The 9145-nt window shown below is 39.3% G+C and overlaps 1 long non-coding RNA gene across 1 annotated transcript in view; it reads left to right on the top strand.

Annotated features, from left to right (window-relative positions):
• Window positions 1–8707, top strand: part of LOC105529527 — a 16954-nt gene extending 8247 nt beyond the window's left edge. Inside the window, exons 2-3 of the long non-coding RNA XR_001004526.1 lie at window positions 3132–3271; window positions 6337–8707. This is a non-coding gene — a long non-coding RNA (uncharacterized LOC105529527). The remainder of the gene's footprint in view (window positions 1–3131; window positions 3272–6336) is intronic.
• The last annotated feature ends 438 nt before the right edge of the window (window positions 8708–9145 follow it).

Here is a 9145-nt window from a genome sequence, read left to right as displayed (position 1 = left end):
TTGCTACCAATACATTAAAAGTTTAAAAATATATGTCTAAGCAAATGATTGTATCCAAATAAAAGAAAACTCAAATAAAACAACGTATTACTACTACTATATTAAAAGTTTAAAAATACATGTCTAAGCAAATGATTGTAACCAAATAAAAGAAACAAATGAAGGTTGTCTGAACACATTCTAGACCTTAAGACATTTCCCAAAAAGGTTAAGTTTTAAAGATGTAACATCTCTTTCTAGAGTGACTCATTAAACAAATATTCCTATTGGCAATTTAGGTGAAAATGAACTTTTTCCCCTGTTACAGCTATAACTTTCCTACTGTCCAATTATTTTGGAAAGACTGTTGACCAGTATTGGCATGTCATAAACACATGACTTCTCCTCCGAGAAATGAAACTAATAAAATCCATAAAAGGTATAAACGTGCCTCCACATTTTGCTGTCCCACAAGCCATTTCTAGAAACTTCACCCCAGCCCCAATTTAGTTTACTTTATTGTACTTGCTTTCCATTCTATGCAATTCTCTTGTTAGAGATGAAGAAATGAATTCAGGAAACTCTATTAATGTGTTAAGGTATTTTATTGTATAGCTGATGGATATTTGGGAATTTGATTCATCTTGATGGTGTGAGACACTGGCGTTTTGACAAAGTTGGAGTGTATTCTGTTTTCCTTTTTTATTCCTAGTATGGTGGCCATTAGAGATGTTCAGCAAAATTTTGGGTTTTCTTCTTCCAGGTGCATAGAAGGATGGAAGTATTCTGACCCCTCTGCATTTAGCTGTGATCCTGTGATTTAATCTGGCAAATAACGTATTAGCAGAAGTGAGATGTGTCACTTACAGGCAGAACCATGAAGAGCCAGTGTGCAGTTTACCAAATCCCTTTCCTGGTGGCACAGCTGTTGCTGCCCCCCAGATGGAGTTTCCATCAGCATCCCACCCCTGGCACAGACGTGTGGAGTGGAGACCTCTCTGACACCCATAGATATTTAGCAAGAATGAGAAATAGTCCTTTGTTACTGTAAATCCCAGAGATTTTTCTGTACTTCAGTATAACCTAGCCGCTCCTGACTAATACATTTAGAAAGGAAACTCATCTTTTCTTTTCTTTTTGGGAGACAATTTGAAAATTCTTCTCCTAGAGTGAAAAGTAGACTTGCGTGTCTAATTAAATAAAATAATCAGATAATGAAATCATTCAACTAGAAATCTGAATCTATTTTCTTAATCTATTCATACATTTCCCCAGGGTCAAAACATCTGGAACCCTCTGAAATAAGGAAAACAACTAAATTTTACAAAGACTTAAAAGGAATCTCAGAATTATTGCTAGACCTCGACAAGAATATTCAGTGTGTCCTTAGTCCACTTGCAGATACATCATGAAGTGAGTTACATAGGGTTAGATTAGAAAAGACTTTATTAGCAATTGGCCAGGCATGGTGGCTCATGCCTGTAATCCCAGCACTTTGGGAGGCTGAGGCGGGAGGATCACCTGAGGCCAGGAGTTCGAGACCAGCCTGGTCAACATGATGAAACCTGATGAAACTCTGTCCCTACTAAAAATACAAAAATTTGCTAGGCATGGTGGCACACGCCTGTAGTCCCAGCTACTCAGGAGGCTGAGGCAGGAGAATCGCTTGAACCCAGGAGGCGGAGGTTACAGCGAGTCAAGATCATACCACTGCACTCCAGCCTGGGTGACAGAGAGAGACCCGTCTCAAAAAGGAAAAGGCTTTATTAGCAACTGTATGCAGAAGTAAAGGAACTTTTCTCTCTGCATCATGTTCAATTCTATAATTTCAGATTGGCAAAAAGGAAAAATATTTGATTAATCAACGTGAATTTAATAACATGATCTAAGGCAACTCATTTAACTTTTCCAGACCTTCTTTTCCTCATATGGTGTTACTGACTGAATGTTTCAGCCTTGCCCCGCTCCTCTGCCCTGCCAAATTCATATATTGAAACTCATATGCACAATGTGATGGTATTACTTCCCAAAGATAATTAGGAAGTAATTAGGTTAAGATGAGGCCATAAGGGTGGGATTAGTGTCCTTAAAAGAAAAGGTAGAGACTAAAGCTAGCGTGCACTCTCCATCTGTCTCTTTCTCTCTCTGTGTCTGTCTCTCCCTGCCATATGTGGACACAATAAGAAGGCAGCTGTCTGCAAGCCAGGAAGAGAGCCCTCACCAGAACCTCATCATGTAGGCATCCTGATCTCACTCTTCCCGACTTCCAGAATGGTGAGGAATAAATGTTTGTTGCTTAAGCCACCTAGTTTGTAGTATTTTGTTATAGCTATCTGAGCTGAATAAGACACCTAGAAAACAAGAGTAGACAACATGAACTTCAGGGTACCACTCAGTTCTACTAAGCTAGAATTTTGAGGTATCTGGGTGACAGCAGTTTCAGAGTTGATGCTACAGTATAAAAATCTTCCTGTGTCTCCATCCCCAACACTACTTTGTGAATCTTTTTTCATTTTTTCATACTGATCTCAACTTAAAACAACTGTTTCTTAGGCAAAATAGTACTTCTTTCCTTAAACCTCAAATCTTTTAAACGTGGAAATCTGCTAGAAAAGTGTGCTATATAGGTTTGGGGCCATGTAAAATGCTTTGTCATTTTCTATCCAAGAGGAGAAATTTGCTTCTATATTGAAGAGCTATTCTCTATAGGTTTCATTATCTGATAACCTAAAGAGTCTTTCTGTGGATTTTCAGGAAACTTTTGTGAGAAAATATTGATCGTGTGATGAGTGCTTATAGGGTGAAATCATTACTGTCTATTCTTTATCCTTGGTGTGGCATGATTGACTGCCAAGAATAATACTGCTATAATATTTTCATTTGGATAATAATTTAAATTTGACAAAGAAGTTTCACATGAGTTACTGCCTTGACTTCTCGCAACACACCATGCAACTGACATTTCTGCCCCGTTTCACAGAGGAGAAACATGTTTAGATCTGCCCATACCGTGTGGCTAAGAAGCACCAGATTTGGGGTGTAACTCAAAAGCCACAGCTGCCTATGAAATTTAGAAAGCTGTCTGAAGCTTTAGTAGGGAATAGAAAGTGTCAGAACAATGCCGTGGAGCACTTTTTTATAAAAAGATGCAGGATGCTTTCTGTTGCAGACATGACTGCTGGTAACAGATGCCTGGTTCACTCTTATCCTGGCCGCACCTGAGGACTATGCTCCTCTTCTAGAAGTTTGGCACGGTCATCTGACTTAATTGATCCAGCACATTTATCTGCAGGCGAGAGAACCCCCAGAGCACTTGTTCTCCTCAACCGGAAATATTATTGAGATTAGATCCATCAGTTTGGGTCCTGATATCTGCACAGATATCCAGCCCTGAAAAGTAAAAACAAGCTTCTTTTCTGAGCAGTTCATCATGTACTGTTTTCTTTCCGTGAACAGAAGATTTTAACACTAAGACGATTTTATAGGCAGACATGTAGAAGAAGCTAGCAGAGGCTTCTTAAACCCATTTGTGCCTATAGAGCCATACAGTTATCCAGGCCTGAAAAATATTAACAAATTTTTTTTCTGAACACTTCATCATGTAGTTTTTGCTCAGTGAATGGAAGATTTTTATCACAAGGAGAAGTTTGTAGGCAGACATTTAGAAGAAACTGGCAGAAGTTTCTTGGACCATATATGCCTATAGGGCCATACAAATGTCCCTCCCTGAAAAGTAAAAGCAAGTTTCCTTTCTGAACAGTTTATCATCTGCTGTTTTTGTTCAGTAAATGGAATATTTTAACACCAAGAAGAGTTTGTAGGCAGACAGAAGAAGTACCATGAGCTCTTTACCAATATGCAATGGATTTAATGTAAGCAAGTGGTTTAAGCCACTGGAATTTCTGGCTTGCTTGTTATTGCAGCTGAACTTAGCTTGTCTTCATTGGCACAGTTTCCTAATTCAAATTTAAATCTTTTGTAAAAGAGAACTATCTCTGTAGGGTAGACACTCTTATACTTCAGCCATAGACACATACCTTTCAAGGAGAAAGTATCCTTCTAGACCTCTCATGTTTTAATTTAAATTAATTTTATTATGTAACTTAAATATGTGCAAGCATAAAACTAGAGATCAATTCTTCATGCATACCAATGCTGAAACAATGGTGAAACTAAACTGCAAACTAAATGAAAAAGAAAAACCCCACAAAACCAATGATTTATAAGTAAACAATAATAAAATATGCGGATGACATTGTTTTGTGGAAACTGAATTACCTCTCAAATATCAACATCGCTTTGCATTCAATGGAGTAGATTCTTTTGGATATGGCATGCCTTTATAGTGATGTCATTTGTATCGCTTAATTCTTCCACCACTTTTCTTTCTTTGTAAACTACTACAAAACATTCCTTAGTTCATAGTATATAGGAAAAGCTTAAAGGAATAATTTCAGTATCAAATCCATTTCAGCCCCTTCTTACCAGCCTATGACAATTTAGAATTACCGTTGGCACCAATAAACATAAACTAAAACTTAAGTTCAGAAATTTCATGTCAGTCTTCAGTTTAAAGGTATTGCCCAGATGAATCTGTTTACCTTTTTAAGATTATCATTGAAATGAAAACCTTAAGTTTTAAATTTCTTATTAACAACTAGGAAGCTTCTCACCCTCAAGAAACATTTCAGATGCCACTGAAGTGCACACTTTAAAAACAGTTAGAGGGGTACATGTCATGTTAAGTATTACTATATTTTACCACAATTTAAAAAGATTTTTCAGAAAGAATAGCACAAGTATGATGAGAAACTTATCGCTGCTATGACTATTTTGATGCTGGGTGACCTTGAGGCAAGTTGCTTAACCTCTCTGAACCTCAGATAACTCATTTGCAAAGCAGTTCTGTCTTTGATTTTTGTTTGCTTGATTGTTTTTTAGAGACAAGGTCTATGTTGCCCAAGCTGGAGTGCAGTGGCTGTTAACAGGTGTGATCAAAGATCATAGCAGCCTCAAACTCCTGGGCTCAAGTGATCCTCCTGCCTCAGCCTCCTAAGTTGCTAGGACTATAGGCTCAGGCCACCATGCCCAGCTTAAAGAGCTGTTTTGATGAACAAAAAGAAGAGTGAATGGAAGAGTCTAGCACAGTACCAGTCTGTGGAGAACTGCTTTGCATTTTCCTTCTGGGCAATAGCAAGGCTGCATTTCCTGGCTTCCATTGAAGTCAGGGTGAGGTGGGATTGAAGAAAGCCATTTCCAGACATAGTCCATCAATCCTCCTGCATAATCTTCCACTCTTTTTCTCCTCCTTCTGTGGGCTAAATCAGAGAATCTAACACTGGACTCCGATGCCCTCTGGCAAGACTTAGCAAATTTTCCCTGTAATGGGACAGATGGTAAATATTTTAACCTTCATGGACCATACAGTCTCTGTCACAACTGCTTCACTCTACCATTGCAATGTGAGAGCAGCTACAAAGCACAAATGAAAGGGAAGTGAATAGGTGTGACTGTCTTCCAATAAAACTTTATTTACCAAAAAATGTTTAAAAACAGTAGGTTGGCCGAGACGGGCGGATCATGAGGTCAGGAGTTCAAGACCAGCCTGACCAACATGGTGAAACCCCATCTCTAGTAAAAATACAAAAATTAGCCGGGCGTGGTGGCACGCACCTCTAATCACAGCTACTCAGAAGGCTAAGGCAGGAGAATTGCTTGAACGTGGGAGGCAGAGTTTGCAGTAACACGAGATTACGCCACTGCATTACAACCTGGGAAACTCTGTTTCAAAAAAAAAAGCAGTAGGTAGGTTGGAATTGACCCATGAGCCACAGTGTGCTGACTCCCACTCTAGGGTATCTCAGAGTCAGAAAATGGAAGGAGTTTGTGTCCATAAACTACTACATGAGGAAATAGATTTTGTATGAGCAAGACATGAACATCTATTGTGTTAAGTCATTGAAATTTCAGAGCTGTTTGACAATAGCCTACTCTGATATAATGCTCAAACACGTAGACGGCTTTCTGTAAATACCACACTTCCCTTTTCTCCCTACAGTTCCTTTAAAGACAGGGACTGTGGATTATCCATCTGTTTACCCTCTCCAGAGCCTTCCCGATACCCATTAATGAAATAAATATAATTTCCATCAGAAAAAGAAAGATGTGCATGAAAAGATTAATGGATACAGCATCTATAACATTCTAAGTTGTCACTGCCTCCCCCTCCTTCATTCCACTGCCCTATTCCTAGACACATATTTGGGATGTTTTGTGCCCCATCCCAGATAACAAGAAACCATGTATCTGTGAGATGATTTTCTTTCTTTCTTTCTTTCTTTTTTCCTTGTCACCCAGGTTGGAGTGCAATAGCACGATATCGGCTCACTGCAACCTCCGCCTCCAGGTTCAAGTGATTCTCCTGCCTCAGCCTTTTGAATTGCTGGGATTGTGGGCACCTGCCACCATGCCCAGCTAATTTTTGTATTTTTAGTAGAGACAGGGTTTCACCATGTTGGTCAGACTGGTCTTGAACTCCTGACTTCAGGTGATCTGCTTGCCTCAGCCTCCCAAAGGGCTGGGATTACAGGTGTGAGTCACCGCACGTGGCCTATGAGATGATTTTCTTGAGTAGAATGAAGGAAGCTTGGCTACTGAGTCCATTTTATGTGAACACATTGCTGCTTATTATAGTCAGTCCCTGGAACCCATTGTAAAGTCAGTTCTGGGTTTTTGCTCAGCTACCGTGTAATAACAGTCGCAGCCTGCCTCCTGTCACCCTAACACCATCACCATTGTGGGTGGGTATTTTTACCCCTAGTTTATAGTTAGGAAGCCTGAGACCCAGAGGGATTAAAGAGCTTTTCCAAAATCATATGGCTGGCAACACCAGTAATCTGGGCTGCCTGAGTCCTAAACATCATTCTACTCCAGTATTGAATTCTGAGACCTCTCGAATCTTACCCACCTTCCCTGTTTGAAATATATTTGTTGGGGAACAATTGACCTCGGAATGAATAATTTGTCACTACTCTGAGAAAGTTTCACCGAGTTTCACATTTTCCCATTACAAAAGGAAAATGAGAAAATATGTCCTAGATACGACAGAGAAAAATACTTCATTGTCTTAATTGCCTTTCTATTTCAATCAAGGAACGCATTTAATTATTTCTGAACTACATTCAAAACTCTCTCTCAAGAATATTACTCTCCCCAGGTGAGTTAACCAAAGCTCTGCACAACATTTCTCAAGTCTGAATAATAACATCAAAAAATTTATTGAGCACTTTTTATATGCCAAACTGGTCTAAATTCTTTCTGTTTATGACCTCATTTATTCCTCATGGCAAGTCTATGAAGTGGAAGCAATCAGTATCTCTTCTAACAAATGAGTAAACTGAGGCACACAGGGATGAGATAGTTTATCTAAGATCATAAGACAGTAGGTGGTGAAGTCAGCATTGGATCCCAGACCACGCCCGAGGCCACCACTCCACCATGCTGCCTCTCAAGAAAAAGATTCAGTTTCCCCTTTGAGATACACATTTCTGAGTATACGTGCAAAAGCAACGTGGAGAAACCACCCCAGATGACTTGATTAAGCTACAGAAGGGACATTTGGGGTCTCAAGCTTCTAGAAATCAAGGTGGAGCATGTAGAGGCTATAGGGTCAGGAGAAGCAGGGTTTGACTTCTTTTTTTTTTTTTTTTCTTTGAGACCAAGTCTCGCTCTGTCACCCAGGCTGGAGTGCAGTGGTATAGTCTCGGCTCAATACAACCTCCACCTCCAGTGTTCAAGCGATTCTCCTGCCTCAGGCTCCTGAGTAACTGGGATTACAGGCGCACTCCACTAGACTGGCTAATTTTTGTATTTTTAGTAAAGACAGGGTTTCACCATGTTGGTCAGGCTAGTCTTGAACTCCTGACCTTGTGATCCGCCTGCCTCTGCCTCCCAAAGTATTGGGATTACAGGCATGAGCCACCGCATCCGGCCTGGGTTTGACTTCTCAAGCAACCTGAGGAACGATGTCCTTGCTGCTGAGCAGGTTGCTCTGAGCCCTGGAAAGCCCACATGACACGCATTCAGCACCTAATGCTGGCTTCATCATGGCTGTTGGAAACCACGTGGAAAAGAAATAACTTTTTTTGTGATCTGTATGTTATGGCTATTATTTTTTACCTCGCTTAGCTTTTCAAGAAAGTGAAGACCAGTCGACTTAGTATTTGTACTCTAAAATTGAATGGCATGAACACATGTGTTGTATAAGTGAGAAGTATTTTCTTGTGTGATGGACTATAGCCTTCAGAAAGCACCTACTGTTAAACAGAATAGAGATTGGATTTTGAAATATGTAGGCCACATCAGTAGGAAAGTTGACACTTCAAATTGCCCACAAGGACTTTAAACTTTACAATAGGTAAAATGTGGCGTACCTTATGTTTTCAGACCAAATGATTTTGTGATTTGAATTCAAAATTTTTTTAGTCTTCACAGTATTCTTAGTTTTAAAAGCATGGTTATTTTTAGTATTTTCATAAAAATATTCTATTCCATTAATTTTGTATAAGGGCATATGTGAGAAGCATTGATATTTTTAAAATATAAAAATACAGCCTCTTTCTAATAAGCAAGAGCAATTGTTGATTTTTAAATTTTGTGGTTTTGGAGGCTTCCATTCACAAATCTGATTGTTTAAATAAATCTATCTCCAGTAAATATGCTGGCACTTAGACTACGAGTTCAGTTAAGATTTGTGGAACTCACACTGTCTTGAGACGTGCAAACGGTTGTTGTTCAATAAGGACTTGGATAATATTCTTAAATAACTAGGATTAGATAAGAAATCTAAGCAAAGTTAATTTCCCCTTCCTTTTCCTTGATGCTAGTCCATAATCCTATCCAGAGTACTTCACATGCAGTTAAGCACTCAAATTCCATCATGTTGTGGGGATATCATGCCAACTTGGATATACTCAAGAATGTGAAAGACCAAAATAGTATCATTGAGCTTCTGGTTTCCAGTCATGGCAGCTAGGTCATTCAAATCAACCCTCTACTACCAACACACAGACACACACACACACACACACACACACACACACAGGTCAAAATAATTTTGAACTCGACTGAAAAGAAAAAAACAGCAGTCGGAAGTTCCCAGGACAAT

This window comes from Mandrillus leucophaeus, unplaced genomic scaffold (assembly GCF_000951045.1).
Source record: "Mandrillus leucophaeus isolate KB7577 unplaced genomic scaffold, Mleu.le_1.0 Scaffold77, whole genome shotgun sequence".
Lineage (NCBI taxonomy): Eukaryota > Metazoa > Chordata > Mammalia > Primates > Cercopithecidae > Mandrillus > Mandrillus leucophaeus.
The sequence above is the reverse complement of the archived record's forward strand: the minus strand, read 5'-3'. Positions and strand labels throughout refer to the sequence as shown.